General features: G+C 37.4%; 1 protein-coding gene across 2 annotated transcripts in view; it reads right to left on the reverse strand.

Moving 5' to 3' along the window:
- LOC133519875 (protein qui-1) overlaps positions 1–6,870 on the reverse strand; it is a 136,858-nt gene extending 129,988 nt beyond the window's left edge. For both annotated transcript variants that reach the window (XM_061854044.1, XM_061854043.1), the window contains exon 1: positions 6,455–6,870. The gene's annotated coding sequence lies outside the window, so the exon portion shown is untranslated. The remainder of the gene's footprint in view (positions 1–6,454) is intronic.
- Positions 6,871–27,180: the final 20,310 nt, after the last annotated feature.

The raw sequence follows: 27,180 nt of genomic DNA on the forward strand, positions 1-27,180 counted from the left end.
TCGAGAGGTTTCTGATTGATTTTCGATGTCTTCACTGTTAAATACATGCATGCCTTTGTACAATGATTAATTAGGGGAATGGTTAAAAGATATACTTAGATCAGTCATCTGCACAAATATCTCGTTTTTTTAGCCTAATTTAGTGTTGCATTGCTGGGAAAAGGACTCCCCTCGATTCGTCCACCCAACCGTATTATTTGTATATTCCCGCTTCCCGCCAATTCGGATAAAATGCATCCAAGGCGTCCCGCCATCTAATCTTCTTTTCGGTCTGCCAACAATTAATATCAAAGCGCTTCCTTGCTTCGAAAATTGTGCGTTATATTGGGTAGCTATTGTATTGGCATAGACCAGTCTACCCGTCTAGGTAAATAATGTTATTTGACTTCATGATATCTAAAGAAAAAGAGTTATTAACTACTTATAAATGGAATAATATTTTCACTCAATTCAAGTCGCGCCAAGTAAATTCAACTACATAGCCGAGGTTTATCATTTATGCAGTAAGCTGGTTTCCTAGGAAATCACATCTAGCAGAGGATAAGATTTGCTAACTTCAGATATAAGTTAACGCTCAGTCAAACTCTGAGAATAGCCTCTCACTGAAAACACATTCAATGATTCAGATGCAAATTGTATTCAGTAAGATAATCGGATTCCATTCAAAGTCGAGTGAACTTCGGCCCTTAGATTATTCCTTCTAGCTTAGAATTAAGTGCGTAAGTATTAACAAGGCCTTTGTTAACCGTCTTTATCTCAGATGAAGTTTTCGTTGCTATTATGTTTCGTATATTTGGAAATAGAAACTCTTTACCGGTAAGATAAGGGGAAAAGGGCTAGCCCGTTTTTTAGATAATGCCAATCGAAACTTAGGGCCTTAAAAACTAATTCACGCCACTCGATTCGATATTGGCATCCGAGACGCCACTAACGACATGCCGTCTTCGGCGATATATCAGTCAAAGCCCTTGTAATGTATGAAATATCACCACCGAAGAGTATCTATTCGAGTATACCGCTGCTTAGAGTTTTAGAATCTTTAAGCACGACTACCACGAGTTGGCATTTGACATTTACGTGTCCCACTCTACAGAAGCCTGACATTCCGACTGTACACCGAGAAGCTGAACAGTTAAATAAGGACTAGGAACAACATAGTCCTAAAACTTACTGGAACCTCTTGGGGAGCCTCTACGCCCTGCTTGGATACAACGGCACTAGCACTGGTTTATTCTACGGCCGAGTACTGTGCTCCTGTATGGATGAACAGTATACATGCTGGTTTCGTCGATGTGCATCTGAAGAACGAAACCATGCGGCTCATTTCTGGTTGCCTCAAACCCACTCCAAAATTCTGGCTCCCAGCTCTTAGCGCTATAGAACCACCACATCTGCGGCGAAAAGGGTGTCATCTTTGTGAGGCCTTAAAAACCAAATGCCACCCCACACTACCTATCCATAATGACCATCCGCAAGCTCTTGGGATTGTGCATGTTGACAACGATTGGGATATACACGACTCATGGATGAGTGGAATGCACAACAATTTAAGGGCGAACTACTTTTCAGTCAACCCAAAAGCACGTCCACCTAGCTTCTACAAACAGCGCCGGGTGTGTATTCAATTAAATCGCATTAGAACAGGCGTTGGAAACTATGTCTACCATTTGCATAAATGGGGCTGGTGTGACACCCCTCAGCGCGTGTGTGGTGAGCCTGAACCGGTCATGACGGTCACATTGTTCTAGAATGCCCTTTAACCAAATTCAAGGGACGGATTGAAGACCTCGCGAACCTCAGTGAAAGGGCCATCGGTTATCTGAAGAGTGCAAACATCATCTCTACATTTATTATTTACTTTAAATCCAATACCTATAATGCCATACGATAAATAAATTCACGCGAACGACTACATTAACTCGATCGATTTCGCTCTCTATCGCACCATTCCGTCAGTGCAAGCGAGATGGACTTCGATCGAGTTTACAAACGCAGTCGCTAACATAAACGTCTAGTGTCAACTCGTGGTACGACTATAGGTCGCTTTTCCCTGCAGCTGAATGTACTTGCACCACACAATATCAGATGCCAAAGCTAAACTCGCTATGTCGGAGCCTTATCCGAGGCCATTATCGAATAATACCGTTAAAATTAGTAACTTTGCTTTTCTAACTTAGTTTTTTATGGGCTTGCTTGTTTGGGACATATTTTTACCAATACACCTACACATCGTTTTTGCTTTCTTTTTTACATAAGGAAAAAATATTATGGTAACGTCACCAATCGTTTTGAGAAAGAATTAAGATTATGTTTGATATCTCACTTTTACGTTTTCGACGCGTTAAATGAAATATAGGTACTGCAATTAATTTCAACAAAATTAAGAAATTTAAACTACCTATATTTTTTGGCGTCATTCGTATACACAGTGCTCACGAGGAAACCGAAAGATTTTAAGAGTGTATTCCTAATCGTATTTAAAGGCTAAAATGTCCTATAAACTTTTCTGGAATTACCCTAGTTTCAGAGTTAATACCAATTAAAAATAAACAGTTTACACATATCAGTGTAAGAGTAAGTATTAAAAAGAAACATGTTTTTATTGTTACTTAGTACAAAACGTTTTTTGAAAGCGATGTTGCCAATATGGGACGTAGTATATTCTTATTGATAGATGTCAAAAAGTGGCAAGTAACACTTTGCAAAAACTAGGGATTACGTAAAAAAAATAAAAAAAAATTTTTTAGGGACAGTTACATCTATATACACGGTGAAACCGAAAGATTTTAATAATGTATTCCTGATCACATTTAGAGATTAAAATATCATATTAACTTTTCAGGATTTCGCCTAATTTCAGAGTTAATTCTACTTAATAAAAAAACATCTTATTATTGTAACTAACGGCCTGATTCGAAGAATGAGATACGATAACGATAAGTTCTGGTTTAGATAAGTTCTCATTAAGATATCGTTTATATGTCGTATAATTGACAGAAGCAGCTCGATTCGGGCAACCAATGTCACTTTGACCTTAGAAATATCGTAGATAGATTGTATTGGGATCACAGCGGAATCGAAATAAAGGTCAATTTTGACATGTCGTTTAGTTATCGATCTTTTAAAGATTCCAAGATTAAACGTGTCTTAATCATTCTTCGACTCGGGCCGTTAGTGCAAAACTCCTTTTTGAGGGTATGATGTCATTATGGGGCATAGTCTAATTAATATCCTTATAGATAGCTGTCAAAAAGTGACAGCTAATCTTTGCTAAACTAAGTTTAGCGCTAAACTAAGATTGCTAAAACTCATATAACATTTTTTCCTTCTGTTGGCCTCAAAAGTGCGTGGTTAGCATCATACTTAAATATATCTACTTATAATGTTTCATATTTAAATATACTCCAGGAGCTGAGTAGCTGTAAACATATTGGTAACTAATTTGTTAGCACCTTATATATTCGGAGGATAATACAAGATCGCGTTTGTTATAGTGTAAAGTAACTAAGTAAGCAAAATTGTTTGATAACGATCTCTAACTTGAAGTTAATCTGTATTCTCAATATTTTTCGCTAATTTCGCCAAATTCTTTCAGCAGATTCCGGCATTCATGATGGATTAATGTTGATAAAACGCCCCGTTGTGATCCGCTTGTTGGTTTAGGATTGCGGATTCGATTTTGTGCCTCAACGCGATGAACGCGGATTTTTTAAATCCTGGTTTGACATGAATCGACTTTCTCGGCCCGTGGCAAATCGTTACCAGGGTTCAAATATAGCTTTTTGCTAAACTTTACTGCTTTATACTCAACTTCTCACTGTCGCTGAGAAACAACTTGATTCCTGACCCACTTTAAAGCATTTTTCTAATGTCAAACTGACATATTCAATAACGTCTGCGTAACTTATTTTCTATACATCTCGCTCACACTAATATGCGAATACGATCGAGATGCCTGGAGGGGAGCTGGGAGCTGTACTGATCGCATTTACTATGTCAGTGACATTACATTGATTTAAAAAGGAAAATGATAATAACTCTTACTGTGAGTACATTATATAGTGGGTCACAAATCAGTTCGTTCGGTTGTACTTTACTTATAGGTAGTTTTCATTCACGCTTCAGTGCGTTTCCACATTGTTAGGTGATGAGTGGTTGAAGGTAATGTAAAATAATATGTTTGTTACACTCCGCCGCACGATGTCTCTTTATTTTAATGGTCATTTATCACGGCTATCTTATTACGCTTGTTGCAGACTTGCAGACTTTGAGTAGGGTAAAGAAAACATAGTACTTAGACATTGGCATCTTTCTCAACTATTAATTTACTAGGTGTCAAATCTATTGTATTGAAAAACTAAAGAAGAAACGGAGGTGTCGCACTATACACGTGATATACATAAGTCAAACAAAAATAACGCCTCATCATTATTATAACAGATATGCAAATCAATCCAGCTGTTTTAAAAATTTCGTGAAACATGCATAAAAAACCGGACAAGTGCGAGTCGGACTCACCCACCGAGTGTTCCGTACTTTTTAGTATTTGTTGTTATAGCGGCAACAGAAATACATCATCTGTAAAAATTTCAACTTTCTAGCTATTACGGCTCATGAGATACAGCCTGGTGACAGACGGACAGACAGACAGACGGACGGACAGCGGAGTCTTCGTAATAGGGTAACAAGGTCCCGTTTTACCCTTTAGGTACGGAACCCTAAAAAATATGAATATTAGGATCCAGACGTACTGCAGTTATCCTCCTTTTAAAAGCGGTTAAAACGGCATACAAATTATCACAAATAATTTAAGAACCACGTTCTTCAGTAATGAGGAATTCAACTGAGAAAGGTAGATTTGTTTAGACTAATGACGAAAATAACAAGATTGAAATAATTTGTTGATTTCTTTGGACGGTTTACAAATTATCTGACCTTTTAAAATAATATCATTAGGATTTATTTTCTTGGAATCAGGGTATTATTTTATTGAGCCATTAATTTATTTGCAGTAAGATAAAAAAAATTATAGACTTCATATAATTTATAATATGCAGTTTAAGCGGTGCACGGTGTCTATTCTCCATTTTTTAAACCTTACATCTATAGTGGCTAAAATAAAACAACGGGGAATGTGAATTGAAGGTAGAAAATGCGAATATTTTATTTATAAGTAGGACCTTCGTCAAGCGAACATTTGACATTCCGCTACTGAAAAATCATTTTTTTTATTTGGCATGTGACAAATTACGATTTATCCTGTTAACTCGACTATGAACGCGAATTTTGTAATAATTACTCGTATTAGTATGTTTTCACCTAGATAAAATGCTGATAATAAGCACAACGCATTTATTTCAGTTGTTACATTTGGCTTATCGCGGCGGCCACATGTTGATGTTTATTGTTATTAACAGTACCCGCGTACGAAATTTTTGACGTGTTTCATATCTGGCATGGCCTACTTTACTATAAGCTTGTACAGTTGGGTCCGTTCCGATAATACGCTCATCATGATACACTTTTGCAAGACAGCTAATAATTTTTGTAAACAAGAGATGAGTGTTTTCCAGCCAAACAGTTCGTCTTACTAAATTTAGGTCACGACAATTACATGTATTATAATTTATAGATTTGATTAGATTTAGGTATTTATTTCTTAAAGAAAAGACACATTATTTTACACAAAAGGATAAAACAAAGGCTTTCACTAAAATATCGTCAACTTAACATTACAGACAACAGAAACAAAAAAATTAAAATTAATAAATAAAACAATGTCACGACAAAAACCAACCTAGGTATTGTCGAAATGTCAAAAAGAATAAAAAACAAATATATTTACAAAAATAAAATCTAAGTTATAAATAATTATCTGATAAGTAATTTTAATGAAAAATAGAATATGATTAAATGAAAAATAGAATATTTTCCATAGCAAAATGTCCCGTGCGGTCCGTCTTTAGAACGGACTTCCCCACGGCGTCAAGAATGCTCAAATTAAGTTCGCATTAAAAAAATCTTTACGTGCTTTCTTTGTTAGCAGAATGAAAAATTCATAATGTATATGTAAGCTCTAATGTCTTTTGTTATTATTTTTATTATATATTATAAGTAATGTAAGAATGTATATTTAATGTATGTATAGAATGTTATTATATTATATTTGGTTGTTGTTGTTAAAGTAGCACCGCCCACAATATCTCTCCTAAAGGTTGACTGGTAGAGAATGCCTCATGGCATTAAGTCCACCTTTTGTACTATAAGGTTTTCTTTTGTGCTATCAAGGTTAAATAAATAAATAAGTGCAGTAAAAGCCGGGTTCAAAGTGTTCAAATTAATAATATTAGAACATTTATAAATAAATAATAATTAAAATCTTACGTTATAATATTATGACATATGTATTGAAATTTATAATAAACGAAAATATTTTATATTATTTTGTACTTACCTTAATTAAAAAAAAAGAAAATCCTGAGTTGTATCAGTTCGAATTGTCACAGAAACAAAACCATCCACAAACCAATGAATAAAAAAAACAAAAGAGAAATTTCAACACAGCACTAACGCGAACGGCGCTCACCGAAACTTATATTTCAGCTTTTGATGTTTGTTTTAATTCATGTTTTAGTATAACAGTTTTCGCGGGAGCACGGCGAGGATCGGCAAAAGGGGGAGCTGCTGGCCCGGCGTCCGGAGGTAGACTGAATCCCCCCTTACCCTGCCAGTGGGGGGAAAGGTGCGGGGCTCGACTCGCCCGCTACCGCCCGCCCAAGGCATTATGCCTCGACCACACATCGGACTATTTGAGTGCAATTCAGCTCGTGGCCTGACGCAATTAGTAAACCGCACCAGGTTGTTATGCCACGTTCGAGTGGTTCACGTTCGTACCGAATGCAAGTGGAGTTACAGGTGGAATTAAATGTCGGCTAAACCTTTGGATGGAACAGAACTAAGCGGCTAAGGTAATTTTTTATTAGATTGGTACTTATGGTTTTAATGTTATTTGATTTGCTTAGAAATTCACTGCATATTGATCATAAATCTTTAAATCTTCAATAAGCTTTTATTTAACTTGAAGCAATGTTTGTTTTTGGGTCAAATCTTTGAAAATAAATTAGATCCAATTCCCATTATTCGACTGAGCTGAAACTTCACGTAGGTACATAACCTCATTGTGATCGAGCGCCAATAGTCCGAGACTGAAATAGTGCCTTTCATCCGAGTTAAACACTACTTTTCATTTCGAATACGAGGAAAATAAAATATATGTGCATTAAAACAAACACGTCTAAGTATAAACTTCAGTAGTATTTCTTGTGGCCTCTGTTCAATTAACAATTTAAGTAAAAATATCGTTATTTATGGCATGGGGAGTTAATTATAATGGAAATTGTACAACAAATTCACTTAAAACCAAAGCTTTAATTGCTTATTGTTAACAAAAAAAACCTACTTAGAAAGTACAGTGCACTGGAGCAGAAACGTATCATTTTCTGCACACTTTTTAGAATAAGAATGACCCACTTTCGGGGCATGAGAAATTAAAAAGGTATTTCAGCGTTTATAAAAATTCATTCTCTGAGGATTTAAGGGGCTATCTCCGGTTTTTATCGATTTTTGACAAGTCCTGAGTCGTTACTCCTACATTTGCACTATACCTTGATATAATGATTAGACCAACTGCTATCGGTTTTTCAATTTTTTTATATCCATCCTTTTTTGGCGGGGTTTCGAAAGAAGTGAACACTTATTTTTTATAATTTTTTTATACATTGTCTAAAAAAAACACTTTTTGTCACTGGATTGCTGTGAAGTATTTTACATGTACGAAATCTATACATCTGGGTTCGTTTTTGACGTCTCGATAAACTGGTCAGGTATTTTAATTTTAAACTAATTAACACAAAAGTAATGACCAGAAAACCAATTTTTTGCCCTTAAATTGTTCAGCTTTAATGTCAAATATCTCGAAGACAGTGAACTTTGAAGTAAATATTATATTGGTTAAAGCCATTGCTGTTAATGTGATAAGCCACATACAACAATAGGGGGAATTAAGGGACTCAGAACGAAGGTCATTGGCGCTAGAGAGCACATTAAAAAGTGGTTGAATGTTTGTATCTGGTACGAAAAGTTTTTTGAGTGAGGGACTTAAAATCAGAATATGGAGGGTTACCACGTACGAGTAGAAAGACATTATGACAGACAAATGTTGTCAAATTAATAATAGTTTGTGTCATCTAACCTTATATCATAACCTTTAATAACATGACGTTACGAGTCAAGGCACGCGTCGACGTGTATGACACGATGTATATCTTTCTGCCATCTTTTGCTGCACATGTTCAATTTTCATACCGATCATACAACGACTAACATAAAAATCCACGCGTACGAAGTCGCGGGTAAGAGCTGGTATACCTAATTATGGAATTCAGATTATTCGAATGGAAATTAGTAAAAGTATAGTTTCTTATACCTACCTCCAACCGTGAGGCAGGAGTAAATTAAGTTATCACCTAAATGTGTTAAATCGTGATTGTGTCATATATGACACGATCACGATTATATATATTCGAGTATGCTGACCATTTAAAAAAACAACAAACTGATCAACCAGTTTGACAAAGCAGTGTCAATCGGGTCGCTCAGAAAGTCGTTGAGGGTTTTTATAATGAGTTAAAATTCATCAATTTGCTGCTGAAACCAAATTGTCACTGATATGGACGACAATTAGCAATGGGTGTGCAATTGTGCATAATAATGATAAAAAAATAATGACTTATAACTCCTAATTTTGGATACTTACATAAGAAGTTAGCAATGTTACAGGCGGATAGAGTTGCGCCATAAGAGTTACTTGTTTGCTTTTTTGGTAAGAAACCCTTAAAAGTTGATTTAGTCTCCCACACTGTACTTAGATAGTTTGCCATTAACCAGCGCCCCACAAAGCCGTTTGCTTTTTTGGTAAGAAACCCTTAAATGTTGATTTAGTCTCCCACGCCCCACAAAGCCGCTGTCCATCAATCAAGAGACATGCATTGTGCTCCAACAGGCTTCATTGGGCGCGGACGTATAACTGTCATCTTTTAGTTCTTTACATTTCCAAAAGAAAACGTCAAATTCGTTTCATTCAGTGTTAGACACAAGAGGAGCAGAGAGGTAAAGACACGAATACGGGAGTTTTAGTTATTATAGGGTATTTCTTTGTAAGCATTAGCACGTGGAATCCTAAAAAGGAGTGTTGACACATTTTTTCTTTGTAATTACTTATCATAAAAATTGTACCATGTAAGTACACACTTATTCCGTGCGTGGGCCCCGTGGGGCTGTTTAATCTTTTAACAAAGCATTTACAGTAGCATCATTTGGCAGCATGAGAATACACAGTTGTATGAATACTTAAAACTGCTAATGCCTGGGCAAACATTCTGTTAGAAATATACGATAATTTAATCATTATTATTGGCAAAACACCTTTTGCTGACAAACTATTTATATTTTGATACGTACTAGTTGTTAATATTACATAAAAATACGTCATTGATTAGCCTTTTCCCACAGTATTGCATTGAGGCATTCGGTGTAATATTCCATGTTTAGATATAATACTAATTAACGTAATAAATAATTTTATGTGATTAATTAAATAATAAATCTTATACCTTTAAACGAGCAATTCTTGTATATATATAAATATATATATTTCTGTGATCTCGGAAACGGCTCTAACGATTTCGCTGAAATTTGGTATATGGGGGTTTTGGGGGTATACAATCTATCTAGATTAGTCTTATGTTTGGGAAAACGCGTGTTTTCGAGTTTTCATGCGTTTTTCTTTCGACGCAGAATATGGTCGCTAATTTCGTGTTGCCGGCCACTGTCCGTCTGGTCCAGCGGGTTAAGACGCGGACTGCTAAACGAGTGTTACGGGTTCGAATCTCGCCCGGTGACTAACTTTTGTTTTTTTTTATGTGTTCAAGTTTATATATAATTTTTTAATTTTTATTGTTTTAGACAAGTTTAATTTAGTAAAAAAATGTAGTTAAGATTATCACCTATAGACCACCATATTACAATAAATAGTTATAACCGAGCAAAGCTCGGTCGCCCAGGTACTAGTTATTTGTATAACAAGAGAGCAAAGTTTGATATTTCTTCGAGTGCTAATTTTGAGTCCCGTGCAAGCGAAAGATATTATAATAGATTCACGAGCGTAGCGAGTAGAGAATCTAATTTAGAATCTTGAGCGTAGTAAGGGACTCAAAAGCGCACGAGATGTAAATAACTTTGATCTCGTGTAGTACACAAAATTTTTCACGTCAGTCAGCCATCAAAAAATACAACTTGAAAAAATTTAATCCGTCTTCATCACTATTTCACTCATGTTTTCTGAAGGTATTCTAACAATTAACTTTAATTACCGCAATAAAACAAAACGAAAGAAATTTCAATAAAATGATACGAAAATAATGAATTAACGAACATCAATTGACAGTTCAATCGTCAACTTCTTTTTGTTAAAAAAAACTTTGTAAGATACGGTGTCCGAATTGCGGATACTACTATTCGTTATTCGTTATTCGTATTCGCGGGCTGGGTTTCCGCAACTCGACGTCGCAATTCGCGCCTATTTTGCGTGATGGTGGGTTGACGGCACTACTCCTGCCAACCCAGCTCTACCAGGAAGCCTAGCAGACGCTTGATGTTGCCGACGACTTCTGGGAGAGACCCCGGAGAACCGAGGTATTGTGCCCGGTATTCTGCCACCCCTGGGCATTCAAGAATGACGTGGGCGGCTGTTTCCTCCTCCTCCTTACTGCCTCCTTCGCCTGCCTGCACGTGCCTAGGTTAGACCAGTACTGTTGGTGTTTTACCTTGGTGTTGCATCTCAGCATGTTCCGGAGCCAGGCATAAGGCAGAGGTATGATTGGCTCCGGTCCTGCCACCCTCAGTTCCGAGCCACCTCTCGCCAATATGTCGGCTGCATCGTTCCCTCGCGAGTTGCTGTGTCCCTTAATCCACTGCAGAGTTACGCTGGTGGTGGTGCTTACCTCTGACAGAGCCTTGTGGCATTCGTAGACTAGCCCTGAGGTCAAAGTATAACCTTGCAGAGCTTGCAGTACTGACCGACTGTCAGAGAGTATGCGGATGGGGTAGTCCTCTACTTTCCTTGAGACGATTGCGTGTGCTGCCATTATGATGCCCATACATTCTGCCTGGAAGACTGTGTTGTGGGCGCCTAGTAGTGTTGAGATATGTATGTTTAGGTCCTCTAAGAATACTCCCGCGCCAGTGCCTGACCTTGTCTTTGATCCATCCGTGAAGATTCTCAGCTCTCTCGGGTTAAGTCCTTCACGAGGTTCTTCGTATAACTGTATCTTGTATTTCTTGTCGAAGATGTATTGCCTGGGTATCCTGTCAGTCACCGCTTCTATTAGCGGTTCCTTACCTATCGCCTCGTAGAGGATCTCGGTGTGTGGTACCCTAGGTGGTCTCCAGAGATTCGATTTTTTGAGACGTACCGTCGAAGCTAGCGCTTCCTGTTGTATAAAGAGGTGCAGCGGCGGCAGGCCCAGTAAAGCTTCCAGGGCCGCGGTTGGTGTTGTCCTCATGCAGCCCGTAGTCGCCAAACAGGCCAACCTCTGGAGTCGTTGTAGTTTTGCTTCAACTGTGGATAGTTTGGTGCGTGGCCACCAAACTATTGCACCGTAGCTTATTATTGGTCGTATGACTGCCTGGTAAAGCCATAGAGTTATCTTTGGGGTTAGCCCCCAGGTTCTACCCACCATTCTACGACATTGCCAGAATACGACTGTGGCTTTGTCAATTTTGCCGTTTAAGTGATTACTCCAATTCAATTTGCTGTCAAGTATTACCCCTAAATACTTTACCTCCGCAGATAGTTGGAGTTCAGTGTCGAACAGTTTGGGAAGGCAGAAGTTTCCCAAGTTGCGTTTGTTGGTGAACATAACCAGCTCAGTTTTGTTGGGATTGACTGAGAGTTCGTTGTTAATACACCAGCGCTCCACGATGGCTAGTGCAGAGCGGGTAACATCGCATACCGTACCTGAATGATTGCCGCTCGTCAGTATCACTATGTCGTCAGCATAGCCGATTGTGTAATAGTGATTATTGTTTAGTGTGGTGATCAGGTCATTCACCACCAGGTTCCATAGTAGTGGTGATAGGACTCCTCCTTGGGGGCATCCTTTTGCCACTAATGCTTGTTGTGTTTCGCCCGTCCCGAGTTTGATGGTTCGTTGGCTCAACATGTTGTTTATCCATTCTATCATAACTGCATTCGCGCCATGTCTTACCAGTGCTGCTGTAATGCTGCTGAACCTGGTCCTGTCGAAAGCCCCTTCTATGTCTATGAAGGTTCCTAAGCACATGGATCTGTTTTTGATCGCCACCTCAATCTTACTTACCACTGCATGAAGTGCCGATTCTGTAGATTTGCCAGGGCTATAGGCATGTTGGTTTGGATGCAAGGGCACATTAATTAGCACCCTCTCCCTAAGGTACCTGTCACACAACCTCGCGGATACTACTATTTGTCAACTATAATAGAGATCGTTAAAAGTCATTAAGTAGAATTATTTACTGCGTAACAATTGCGTAAATTTGTATAAGTACATTGTTTTGATTGTATAATAAAATACGTAAAATATGGTATTTTTATTAAATTTTAAACTTTTATTTCATTAATTAATTATTACGAATGAAGACTCGTAGGGTGTTTTGGAACGATGCTGTCTGACTTATTTCGGGGGTCTATTATAAACCGTCAATATATCGTTGAATTACGTATGCACTTTTTTGTCTCTTTCTTTTTGCTAATGACGTGAAAGGGACAAAGACAATAGAATCTAAATACTTCGAACTTGTATTAGGCCCCGCACGTTGGAATGACATTCGAATATGAAGGTCACTTGAATGTTATTTTGTAATAGTACATTACGATACAAGTGCGAAAAATAGGAAATTCGAAACGAGTGGCGATAAATTAAAACACGACCGAAGGGAGTGTTTTAAATCGACACGAGTTGCGAATTACCTATTCGCACATGTATCGTACAACGTTTTACAGTACATATGGCCCTTTAAATGTTCGACACAGTAACGTAATATGCTACTTCTCGCACTAGTGCTATAAAGTAGCCCCATATGTACTGTAAATGTAGTTTTTGATAGATAGTTGTTACAACAAAAATTCTAGCTGTGTTCCTTGTATTTGATTGATGATCAATATTAAGTGATTACATAAATACTCTACATTATATGGGTAATAGATAATACTAAAATTATCTACTAAGCAAATACAATTATTTCACGGGTATTTGATTTCGTGATAAATTGAATAAAGAGAAAAATGATTCAATAGAATTTAAGCAAGGCAGTCGGGTCGTTCTGTCTCGTCGAGTTAGATTACTTATAAAATGGCACGTCCCACATGGCTGGTGTCGAAACGAATCGTGTTTGCAGCGATAGACTGTGCAATTGTACCGTAATAAGCCTGTACAATAGAGAATCTTCTCACATAAAATAGGATTGAGCAAAAGCTGCATGAATCGATTAAAATAAATGATAATTTAAAAACTATACCTAAAACCTATACCTACCGTACTGCGTAGGTCACTTATTCAAAATTATCTTTTAAAGAACTACACTAAACAGGGGCAAAATATTTTATCAACAATATAAGATGAAAAACCTTGAGAATGTAGACCAAAATCACAAAGACTTCTGACATAATTCATTCCACTTTAACGAATCTTGTTGCCTGAAGAAGCAAAAATGAGAAGGCTTGTAATATAGCTGCCACGTCGTTACTTCCTAATAATTTGAACAATCTTTGATTGTTGGTTTTGTCTTAGAAGGACAAAATTTGGGTGTATTAACAAGCGTATTTTTTTATCAATTTACATACCTATTTTAATCAAAATAAAAGTAAAGTACTGCGTAGTAAAAAATATTTTCTAACTAACTTGGTAAACTTCTCACCTCACTTCTCAGCTCATCTTCTTTGTTATCGTTCTTAGGGTTCCGTGCCCAAAGGGTAAAACGGGACCCTATTACTAAGACTCCGCTGTCCGTCCGTCCGTCCGTCCGTCCGTCTGTGACCAGGCTGTATCTCATAAACCGTGATAGTTTCATGAGTATTTCTGTTGCAGCTATAACAACAAATACTAAAAAGTACGGAACCCTCGGTGGGCAAGTCCGACTCGCACTTGTCCGCTTTTTTCCAATTATTCGTTTTACATAATTTTCTTGTGTTTAAAATTAGACTAAAAAAATTACAAATATTATAGCTATAAGTAGATATTTGTAAAATCATTTTACTGACCTTTGACTTTAGGTAAGATATACCAAGGTCGATAAGTCATATTGTCTATTTGATTTTATATTCCAAAACAGTAACATCACACACCATTATACAAAGTCTACTATCAGCCCCGGCCCACCTCACTATAATAATTATAAAAACCTCGCATCATATAAAAACACTGTAAGTACTTACATTTCAGGAGGGTGTTAAATAAAAGGTAACTTTTTAGTGGCAAATTTTATTCACCGTTTTATTTTTATCCTAAGCTTTATTGTATGAAGGATTTTTCACGGATCCCTACGCTATGCTGGTTTATTTCTTATTCCTACAATATTTCGTGAATAAAAACCCTCTTATTTCCTCTTAAAACCGCACCTCACTTTTCAAAACCTTTTTACCTTTCTGTAACGTAAAAATCTAAAACCATTATTCTGCACTGCTGGGGTGTCCATTATTTCAGCTTATGAATATTTAATACAGGCAAATTAAATAAGAATACCAATAATAATATCTAACTATATAAAAGAAACTGACTGACTGACTGACATATCAACGCACAGCCTTAACCGCTGGTTCTAAAGATTCCAAATTTGGGGTGGAATGGGGGTCCAAAGTTTGTATGGGGAAACAAGATTAGTTAGAATATTTTATTCGAAACTTTAGAAGAGTAAACTTCCTAACGATAAATGAGTGGATACGTGTTTCAGGTTTTTTGAGAATTCAACCCCTAAAAGGGGGAAATATTGTGTCAAAGTCTAAAAATCAACAAGGGTATTATTTCTATGGTTTATCGGGTCGCTCATTACGAAAATAACGACGTTTTTAAAATCTAACGTTATAATATATAATATTAATATTATAAATATATAAATAAATAAATATTATAGGACATTATTACACAAATTGACTAAGTCCCACAGTAAGCTCAATAAGGCTTGTATTGAGGGTACTTCGACAACGATATATTATATATAAATATTTATAAATACTTAAATACATAGAAAACACCTCAGGAACAAATATCCATGCTCATCAGACGAATAAATGCCCTTACTAGGATTTGAACCCGGGACCATAGGCGTCGTAGGCAGGGTCACTACCCACTAGGCCAGACCGGTCGTCAAAATAAAAGAAGAAACTGACTGACTGACATATCAACGCACAGCCTAAACCGCTAGTTCTAGAGATTCCAATTTTGGCACGTAGGTTCTTTACAAAATCTAAGGGTGAAATGGGGGTCCAAAGTTTGAATGGGGAAACAAGATTAGTTAGACTATTTTATTCGAAACTTTCCAAGAGTATTCCTAACGATAAATGAGTAAACACGTGTTTCAGGTTTTGAGAATTCAACCCCTAAAAGGAGGAAATATGGTGACTAAGTCTAAAAATATTATTTCTATGGTTTCGCTTCGCTGATTACGAAAATAACAACGATTGTAAAATCTAACAAGGTGGACGTGAAATACAAATCCCCTGTTGGGGTGCGATGGGGTTGATATGACTAAATATCAATATGGGTGTCGTTTTATGGTTATTTGGGACGATATTTACGAAAATGGCATTGAATGATTTTAAAATTTAATATTGTGGACATGAAAAATGTTGAAAGTTCTTTTGCCAAATTGCAATTCAATCGGTCCAGTAGTTTCGGAGCAAATCGGTTGTAACAGATGGATTGACAGACAGCCACACGTGATCATATAAGGGTTCTTTTTTATCTTTTGAGACATGGAACGAGACCCGCGTTATTCTAATAGATACTACGACAGGTCTGTTTCTCTCACGGTCAGTTCTATGTGGCGTGCTCCCGTGTAAGTTCACCTCAAAGTTTGGTTCTATTGCTGCCACTTTCAAACATGGCTAAAAATCTTGTTCACAAGGAAGTACTTTAAACAAGTATAAAGTTGTGAAATACTTTAAACATTTTTCAGAACATGATTCTAAATCTAATAATCGCGGACAAACATACATACCTACATGCGTTCCTACAAACATACGGGTCAAACTGAGAACCTTTTTTTTGATTTACGCGGACGAAGCCGTGGGCTCAAACTAGTATACTACTACTAGTATTGATTTATATTTAAATATATAGTGCTTATTCAAGGTCCACTAAGTTTTTCGCAAATCGCGATACCAACAACGAACAACATAAGGCGGCAACATTAATTACATTTTTATAAGCTAATAAGAGAATCTTCTTCTTCTCGTGTCGATAGTTTCAGACTTTCAGACTGTGCGGGACCAAAAGGTAGCGACATTTATCGTCCTGCCCGTCACATCACGGAGTTCTTGCTTAGAGCAGCCATGCGGGCACGCTGGACAGAACAGGATGTGTTCCATTGTTTGGGGAGTCATCCCACATGGACATTGGGTGTCTGAGCCGCCTACAGCGCCCCACTTCAGCATGTTCTCCTTGCTTCAGCCGACATGCGACATGGGAACGCAATCTGTTTAAGGCTTTCCAGATTGACCACGGCTGCTTATGCCCAGCCGGAAGCGTTTCAGCGGGGCGAACGTAGTCGTCAGGAGGGGCGCGGGTACTCTCCCATTGGGCAAGTCGATTCAGGGACGGCGGAATCTGAATAGCTGCCGTAGACCGCATAAAGCTCCTACGGCTTTTTAGACGAGATGGTGGTAGCTTGTGACCGTGGAGAGGATGCCTTGGGTCTTGTTCCTGCTTCAATTTTTCAACGCTACACGCCACGCTGCGGGTTTCTGGGGGCGCAATTCCTGCCAGAGGGCATAGCTTACTAAGCGGAGTTGGTTTAAGACATCCGGTGATTAAGCAGCAGGTGTCGTTTAGTGCTGAGGTAACTTGTCCTACGTGGATAGAGCGGTGCCACATCGGGCACGCGCATTCGCCGGCTGAATAGCAAAGTGCCAGGCCAGTAGTGCGAAGGGAGTGTGCAGAAGCGCCCCAGTGCGTTGAAGTGAGTTTCCGCAGCAGGCAGTTCGTGAAATAACCTTCTGACGCGTTTTTAAACAGTGGCTCTTAAAGGACAGCGTTCTGTCTAGGGTTATTCCAAGGTATCTTGGGCAGGGGCAGTGCTTAATAGCGACTCCATTCCAGGCAATATTAGATGCCTATATTGCCTATTTGCTTCCCAGTTTCGTAAGTGGAACACACACGGCTGAGTTTTTAGGGGGTTTGCTTTCAGGCAGTTCATCTCATAGTACCTCGTTTGACCCTTTAAGGTCGCAGACAGTGATTTTTCTGTTCCCTCAAAGCTATCACTTTGGGCCGCTAGCGCTAGGTCATCTGCGTATGCGAACCGCTGGGTTTTGGGCAGGACTAGCTGGTAATTGGTGTATATGTTAAACAGCATCGGGGCAAACGCAGTACCCTGCGGGAAACCATTTTTTTTGCGAGCGGCCAGCGCCTTTTTTCAGACTGCAGCTGGACTTGAAATCGGCGGTTTTGGAGCAGTTTGCGAAGAACGTTCGTAAATCCAGCATCTCCCGTTATACCATTAACCTTCAAGAGCAGCCGTTGTATGTTTACTGTGTCGTATGCGGCTGTTAGATCCACGAAGGCCACTCCCGTAACCAAGCCATGCTCGAACCCGTCCTTTATGTGTTGTGCTAGCTTTAATGTTTGACCCGTGTTGACTTTCCCGGGCGAAATATCGCCTGTTCTGGGACTAGTTGCGGTTCGATAATCGGGACGAGGCGGTTTAGAAATTATCGCTCTAACAGCTTATAGGCAATAAGAGAATACTTTTAACTTCTGGCGCAACCAGGCGCTCGGCCATTTTGCCTTCAGCGGCCATAGTGATCAGTCAGTAGTGTTATAAAGTATATCCATTTGAGTGTCAAGTGTTGATGACGGATTATGGAGACAACAGCAGCTTATCTCTTGCAAGTTAAGTATGATTAATTCGGTATTTATTATGTGTATTGTCACTGATTGTGATCCGGAATATCTGATGTGTATTTTGTATGAGTCTATAAATAGCATTCCGTAATGATGCTTAATATTAAGGTCCATCCTTAAGAACCATATAGTAATCTATGCCCGAAAAGTAGAGTGCTGGGCAGCCGTTTTTAAGGTGTCGTCACAAAAAGAGTAACTGACTAACGGACAGATCTTAATTGATGACCACATTTACCTGATCAACCGAACTGACCATACTTAGTGACCGTGTAGTCATAAAACTATTTCACCCTTAAATGAAGGACGGTGGCGCCGTGATAAAGGCGAGATAATAATTAGCGAAGCAGATAGAGACAGAGAGACTGCAATCATTAACAGAAGGTAAATATTTAAACAATCACATAATCTATAACCCTAGGCAAACATTAGCTTAGTATCACGACGCCCTCTACTTACTAGTATGTTATCGCAGTCCTATTCATGATATATAAACACATATATGTCCATGATATATAAAGTAATATGTGTTTATACATAAGGGGGCATTCGCGATAAAGTTCGTATTCTTCTCTTATTCTCACTAAACGTAATCGAGATAGATGTGCGTTCTCAGGAGCGCATATATCATGTTTTTGAATTTTAATATTTTGTACGTGTAAATAAATAAAAAGTAATATATAAGTTCTCTCAAACATGGTATTACCAATTTTTAGAAGCAATTTTAATATTTTAGCTTTTGTGAAAAATGTGTTACAAATTTTCAAGCGTTTTAAACCTACGTTCGTGATTTTCTTTTCTATCGAGCGCTAGTCAAAATCTCAGGATTCGAATCAATAGAGCCCCTCGTAAAAGGCCTCAAAATTGCTAATCAAATATTGCGCAGCCATAAAGTGATATTAAAAAGCGCTACGACTTTTCAAAAAGTCCGCTCTCTGAACCTGCTGTACCTTAACGAGTATCTAGAGTAATATTGAATTGTATTTTTTCAACAAAGCTATAATTAGAATTAAGAATTATTTTAAGAAGAATATATTTTAATTGTCTTAATTTTACAGAGTAGTAAGGGGCATTTTTGTAAAGAAATTACTGTAAAGTTATGGTATAGGCTATTTTTATATAAATAAGAGTAGCCAATTTTGAGACTTACTTTACTCTGAATGTAATTTCTAAAAAAGGAGGTCGATTCTAAGTTTAAAAAATAATATTATTTTGAAATGGTACCACACTCGTGTCACAACCTTGACTATTGTCTTGGTGATTGGAGCGCATCTCATGAACGCCTTTCACTTTAATTTGCATGCACCAACGAGCGTGAGCGATTTTCAAGGTCGTATCAAAATAGACTAAAACCGTAATAACTTGTTAAAGATTAATTGGGCCCCACGTATACACAACAAATTCTTAAACACTTCATATTATCATGCTATCACCAAACCACACGTTTTGAGATTATCCACTATAAAACTGCAGTTTGGTCACCGTCCAGACACCCGACCGCAAGTTTCTTTTGTTGCTCTGAAACACCCTGAAAGCCTTTGCGGCTAAGCGTTTCCGTGAAATGCTCGACCTACTGCCACCGGCCTGACCACCCATTGAGGCAACATTTTACAATCTCGCTGTTTTGTAGATTCACTAAGAAATTGTTAGCCTAAGGCAACGTGAAGCAATGCATGTGTTTTGCATTGAACTGATTTTTTAATGCGATGCCCTAATTTATACTCAAAACGAAAACTAATTGGTTAGTATTTGTAATAATATAATCATCATTGCCAATCGTTACTAAACAAATATTTAACTAGAGTTGACCAATAAAAGTCTGCAACGATTTTGATAGCACACGCAGTGCAAGTGTTCCTTATTGTCTATGTGCGAAGTGCATGGTGGGGGTAAGTAAAGCGATCCCAGCGTATAAGGTGGTAAAAATTAGAACTAACTGCGGATAGCGTCTTTAATTAACATTTTGTACAATGGCTAGAAATGAAACTTTAATTTACAATAATTGTAATTATTACTCCTGAAATATTCATTTAAATTGTATGGTGTAAGAGATGTCTTGAATGGTCTCTACACCATTCTAATCGGTATGAAATGCTGAATATAACTTACTTTTTTGTAGGCCCATGAAAGACGGACAACCCCTCCATACATTGTGTTGTTATAGCTCAAACGAATTAGGCAGCGTTTTCGATTAAAGCTCCTAGCCAGCGTAATCTTTTCTGACAACATCGTTATACAAGGTGCCCGTGAGCATTGCGAGACATTTTAACTAAGCATTCCTGGTAATATTTAGAAACTAAAATGTCATATAAAATTTCCTAGTTTCAGAGATAATTAAATGTTTTTCGAAATCATTCTTTCACCATAAGTCGGTACAAAACACATTTTTGACTGTGGTATTGCCACTTTGAGGTCTAGTCTGGACTACTCTGGACATACCTATTGATTGACATCGAAATATTTAAAAAATGTATTCGAGAAGCTACCCCTAAATAAAAAATAAAAACTTTTTAGTTAGTTTTAGGTTATGTGTTTATCAATAAAAAATACGTTTTATGTACAGGAGTGTTCAAAAAAAGGAAAAAAAAAAAACAATAATTTTTTTTTTGTCGAATTTCACAAAAAGTCATATAATATTTTTTGCTTCTGTTGCCATCACGAATGCACCGTTAAAATCTCTCGCAATGCTCACGGGCACCTTGTATGTCAACCAATTTACACAAAACCTTAACGAGATATACCTAAACCTTCCTCATGAAGAAATATACCTAAACCTCCACTCTATTGAAGGATGAAAGTCGTATGAAAATCCGTTCAGTAGTTTTTAGTATTGGAGTAGTTTTATAAGATGTAGTGAATTGACGTTTTCCCCTAGATTTGCGTATGCTAGGTTGCGTGACAGTCGTGCACATAGCGAATATGTCGTAATTTTATTGAAGTTAAACATTTAAAATAACACTTATACTGCGTGTGCTATCAAAATCGTTACAGACTTTTCTTGGTCGGACACTATGAAATAATTTAACAATAAGGGGTGTGCCGAAAAGAACTTTAAACTTCAAATGAAAAAAACTGATGCGATTGAGAACAAAGGTTTTTAGAATAACTACAATTAAAAGCGACTTTTAATTTAGATATTCGTCGGTTTTTTTATTTATATTTTTTTCTGTAGGAGTGATAGGCAGCTTCTTCCTAGCGCATTCAGTGGAAGCTTTTTACGGACCCGGTTTTCATATTTGCCTACATCAGCTCGTCACTTGCTGGAATTGTTAATGTTTTTTGGCAGTTTCATTCTTCTCTTTTAATATACTTTTGATTAGTTAAGAGAACGGCATTGCAGGACGTTTGGAGCTATTACTCTATTCTATGTCAACTACCAAATGGAAATTGTATGATTTTCGACTTGGCCTAGAATTAGGTAACACACATTTTATGTAACATTAGTTATTCTAACCTTCGTATAAAGAACTGAACTGACTTTCATCGTAGTCCGTTGCAAGTGCAACGCACGTAGCCGCATATGTACCTCAGTTTTTACGATAAACATGACAGGTATACTTCGTTTTCGCAAATTCTATTAGCAATATTTGTGATGGGCCCAGGGACACTTGTTCCTAGAGATCTGCCACTTCAAGGCCTCTGTACAAGAGACAATATACTAAATTAGTTATTTATTATGAAATGCACGAAACTTCGAGGTAATTTTAAGTGTTTCGCAACCAGGCATGTAGGATATTGCAAATTTTCTTGCTTTTTGGTAAATATCAATTTTCAGTGATCAGAGTGAGTGAGTGAGTGGTATTTACCGGTGTAAAGTCGAACAGCGTAATACCAGAATTATTTATATTGGAGTATATAATATAATAATAAGACTTTTTATCGCGGTAAGAATGCCGTAGTCATCTTGCTTAGAAACGAAATTACAGGAGCTTGAAATTGAAAGATGGTACGCGGCCGCAAAAGTGATCTTGACCCGATTATGTGTCATGAAACTTTTATACTCTTGACTCGTAAAGGGTGGTCCGTTTTCCGAAACTACTTCTCGTGGTAAACCGAAACGCGAGAAAGTCTCTCTTAATACCTTTATTACAGCTTTCGCCGTGGTCGACTGCATTTGGAAAACCTCTAACCACTTAGAAGTAGAATCGATAAGAATCAAAAATGTCCTACCCTGTATGGGTCCCAAAAAATCAATATGTAATCTGGTCCACTAAAAAAAAAGTTTCACACGCGTTCACAGTTTGGTTTCGTCGCCACTGAAGTATTTAAGATGCACTGACTATCCAGGAACTTCTATAACGGAGAGAAAGCACAAGACGCGTCCGCTTGGTAACAACCATTTATATACCTATACATTATGTCAGTGAGAATTGTTTCTAGTTTCTACCCTCTTACATCATTATACTCATATATTACACAGTTCATTTTCGGTACAGGCCTTATATACATTTATATAGTAATCTCGCTTTATGGTATAAAAATGATACCAAAAAAAGAAAGAGACATTTTAATATCTTGAACAGTCTTTATGATATCTAACAAAATGTTAAAAATCTAAATTGCCATCGTTGAATAAGCGTACGTACAGTCACCTGCAATAATATGTTACACAATGAAGGCCGGAAAAATATCTAATACGATTTTATTTGTATTAGCCATAAGAGCGTGTTACATATTTTCGCGGCCTACTAAGAGTAACATATTATTGCAGGTGACTGTACATACTCGTACCATAGTAAATACATACATTACATAATTAACATAAGGAACGTTACAATATAAAGGTATTTTCATATTCAGAGCAATTTGAAAAAGATTACCTGTTGCGCTTTCCTAAAATATCAGAGCATCAAAGATAAACATACTCGTACATAGGTGTATATAAAGGTACACTTTCAATTCTTGACAAAATATGTACTTACATATGTAGGTACGGCAGCGCACCGTCATTTATCACTTACCCAGATTAATCAATCCATCAAAAAGTTAGCAAGTTCTCAAACGCCGCTCGTAGGGGAATGACTTTTGATCGTACAAAATTGTTACCTACACCTACATACATGTACTGTACTGTACAGTTAACCAAATTGATTTCCGAGGTACTTTGTACAGTCAGCTTCAAAAGTAGCGCATGAAACAACGCGCCAAAAGTATCTGATATTCCGTATAACTTTTCCAAATGTAGATAATTTTCTGAAATTCGCGTTCAAAAATATATCTTTTACAGTCTTAGTTGTTCCATATTAAAGACATCACTTTTTGTTAAGCTGTTACAGAATGGTAGATACTTATGAAGCGTTATTTGATCCGCTACTTTTGATGCTGACTGTACCAGCTAATATGAAAATCTATAGAAAATAAAGTCAAAGTAATTGTGAAAGTGTGCAAATTAAGTCGTCTTAAATTGGTTGCCTGCAGATACTACAACATTTTATGTTATAACGATAACCTTGTACTTAATCGACCAAACAAAAAAACAAACTAATCAAAAATACATTCATAATTAATGTTCAGTCATCTAAGACCAATGCAATAAGAAGACAGTGAAATATGAACCTAAACTTTGAGCAGAAGAAATTTTATAGAATATCAACGATATACATTAATAACCGACCTACGTATACCTATTACTACTGTAATGAATTTAAGTCCTTGGTACAAAAAAATACTTTTATTTTACTTTAACGGCCTGATTCGAAGAATGAGATACGATAAAGATAGGGTAACGATAAGTTCTGGTTTAGATAATTTCTCATTTTGATATCGTTTGTATGTCGTATAATTGACCGAAGCAGCTCGATTCGAGCAACCAATGTCACTTTGACGTTAGAAATATCGTAGATAGATCTTATTTGGGATCATAGCGGAATTGAAATAAACGTCACTTTTTACATGTCGTTTAGTTATAGATCTTTTAAAGATCTTTCCAAGATCATTAAACATGTCTTAATCATTCTTCGAATCGGGCCTTAAGTTCTTACTTCATCACTCTTAAACAATCTTAACTAACAGTAAGCCTTGGTACTAAATGTTATTGTTTCATGCAACATAGCGACAATGAATCTTCCACCCTGTGGTACATTATATTTATCCTTTTTCATGATTAGAATTGGCGGGTAGCAGAGAAGGGTAATTTTCGCGGCTGCCGACAGATTAATTAACAAATATTCGGGTAAATACAAATCACATTTTTAATCAATCAATGCCGTTAGTTTAACATATCTCAACACAAAATAATTAAAATTTATTCTCGAAATCTTATGAAATACCTATCAGACATAATTATTTACTTGTTTATACTAACATATTGTTTTTGTAAACCTTGTACTAGTATATGTTTACCGTTGATTATGACCTTAAGGGCTTATGTTTTTGCACCTTTCAAGGCGTGCTATCTCTGCAAGAATATAACTGAGCAAAACATGAATTTGCTTTAAGCTACCCGTGCCTCCAGTGATACTTTGTTATAGATAGGTATGTTATCGTAATATTTTTTTTTTCCAAAATGTATTGTCTCAGTATTATGTATATCGATATATTGAATTGAATTGAATTGATATATTTATTTCGAACTTGACGTCCATAGGGTTAGGTAACAATGACTTATGTATCTAGAGTTAGTATTACAGTTAATTAGACAAAACAAACAATTGGACAAAACAAACAAAACAAAACATTACATAATATTTATAAGTTTCGCGGCAGCACAGCAACAGGTGAGTGTAGCTGCACGTACCGCTTGACTAGGGGCGAGTCCCAACGCTGCGCCAGCGTACTTAGGATGCTGTTCGTGCTGTTTCGGCTGCGAGTGAGGAGTGAAGCGCATCGCTTCCTCATGATGGCGAAAAAACAGTCTGTTCGTGCCTCAGCAAACATCGCTGAGGCACTACAATACCGCGGCAACCTGAACAGCATCCTAAATGCATCATTATATTGGACACGCAGAGCGCTATACGCCCGCTGCGTAAAGTTGGCCCACAGACCGCACGTGTAGAAAGTTTGACAAAAAGCTTTGAACAATATTAACTTTACTTCTTTACTAACACGTGCAAACCTGCGGGACAACATGTTACAGCGGACACACAGCGCCCGGCGCTCCCGCTCGATGTCCTCGATGTCAGACAGTGTGTCCGTGACCCAGTGGCCCAGGTACTTAAATTTGTCCACTCTTTTTAACGGAGTTCCACAAAGCTTAACCTCCTGCATTTGGTAACTTTTGTTACCTGATTTAAATTGCAAGAGCTCACTTTTAGACGCATTGTACCTGAGCCCATGGGCCTCAGCATACGTTTCACAAATGCCTAACATTTTTATTAGACCCCCCATCGAGGGGCTCAGCAGCACCATATCATCAGCATAGCTCAAGTTGTTGACACACATGTCCTCTATGTGACATCCGACACAAGCGCTGTTGAGCTCCTCGATGAGACCATTCATATATAGATTGAACAATGTAGGAGAGCTCAATCCACCCTGTCTGACCCCGCACTGCATTATGTACTCCTCAGATAAGGCGCCTGCCCATTTAACACTGTTTTTCTGGTTACCATACCAGTGCCGAAGCAGTGAGATTACGTCACGGGGGACCGTCGTATCCTTGAGTAATTTCCTCCATAATAGGTCGTAAGACACCATATCAAACGCCTTTGACAAATCCAAAAAACAGGCAAATATCGGCGTCTCACGTGACGTATAGTAATGGACGGTCTGCTTAAGACAGAGGATTGCGCTTTCAGTCGATAAACCCGGCCTAAATCCGAATTGAGCATCATTTAGTTTAATATTTTGTCCTAAAATGTCATCAAGCAAACCGTCCAATACCTTAGCCACAACAGTGGCGAGAGATATAGGCCTGTAATTGGATATGTCAGAAGCGTCCCCAGTTTTATTTTTTATGACAGGTACAACTATTGTTTTCATAAGTTCCTCGGGTAAGTAACTATGACTAATACATAAGTTATAGAAATCTGACAAGACTACCGGTAAATGATATAGTATCAAGGTTGAGAGCTACATACCAGTTCTCGAGATTCGAAAAAATTACCGCGATGTAAAGAGCTCTCGGAAACACTATACGGATCAAAGACAAGTGCTATATCTCTTTATTGCGATCGTTTTCCTTCTTTGAATTGTATTGGAAAACAATATCACGCTACGGTGATTTTTCAGAGGCCTGTATAAAGAAAAGAATGATCGTAAAATCTGTTGTATAAGTAAAACAGCTAGGTCCCTAGATATGTATGAAAAATAAATGATAAATAAACAATAGTATACCGGGTACGGCCGGTAAACTGTAGGCTGTTCTCAGCAAACTGACCAACATTTCAGCGATTTCTTGTGTTTTGATTTTTGTACACTTTAAATTATATTCTAAGACGCAATGTAGGAAAAATAGCGCACTGAAGATAGCACACATTGGAAATAATATTGAATTTGTGTGAAAAGAAAATCTAAAAATTTCCAAATTTTAAACGTTTTTATGTTTTATTTATCGTTTGAGGAGTTACCACAGTCTATACTTTAATTATTCGTCACAAGAGACACTTGATATAAAAAAAAAAAAAAAAAAAATCTTGTTTGAAAAGACGAAGGTATGAAACTTAAACTTTTCTTCTTTGTTCTTACTGTATATACCAACAAAAACAATTTGAAGAGGGCCGTCTTTGATGGACCTCTCACAAAACGGTAAAAAACTTTGATCATAGACATAAAATAATAGATGCTACTGAATACTTACCTAGTACAAAGTTATAGTTTCTTTCATTATTGGAATAAGGTATTTAGCATTAACATTTCGATAGCCGGGTTGATTTATTCCATTGGCAGCAATATAACGTTTAACGTTTATTTGCTGATCACTTACCAGTATTTTATTGTTAAATAATTTATAAGGATTCCTTAGTCAACTAACTAGGAACCCTTATAGTTTCGCCATGTCCATATGTCTGTCCATCCGCGGCTATGCTCC

This window comes from Cydia pomonella, chromosome 7, assembly GCF_033807575.1.
Source record: "Cydia pomonella isolate Wapato2018A chromosome 7, ilCydPomo1, whole genome shotgun sequence".
Taxonomy (NCBI): domain Eukaryota; kingdom Metazoa; phylum Arthropoda; class Insecta; order Lepidoptera; family Tortricidae; genus Cydia; species Cydia pomonella.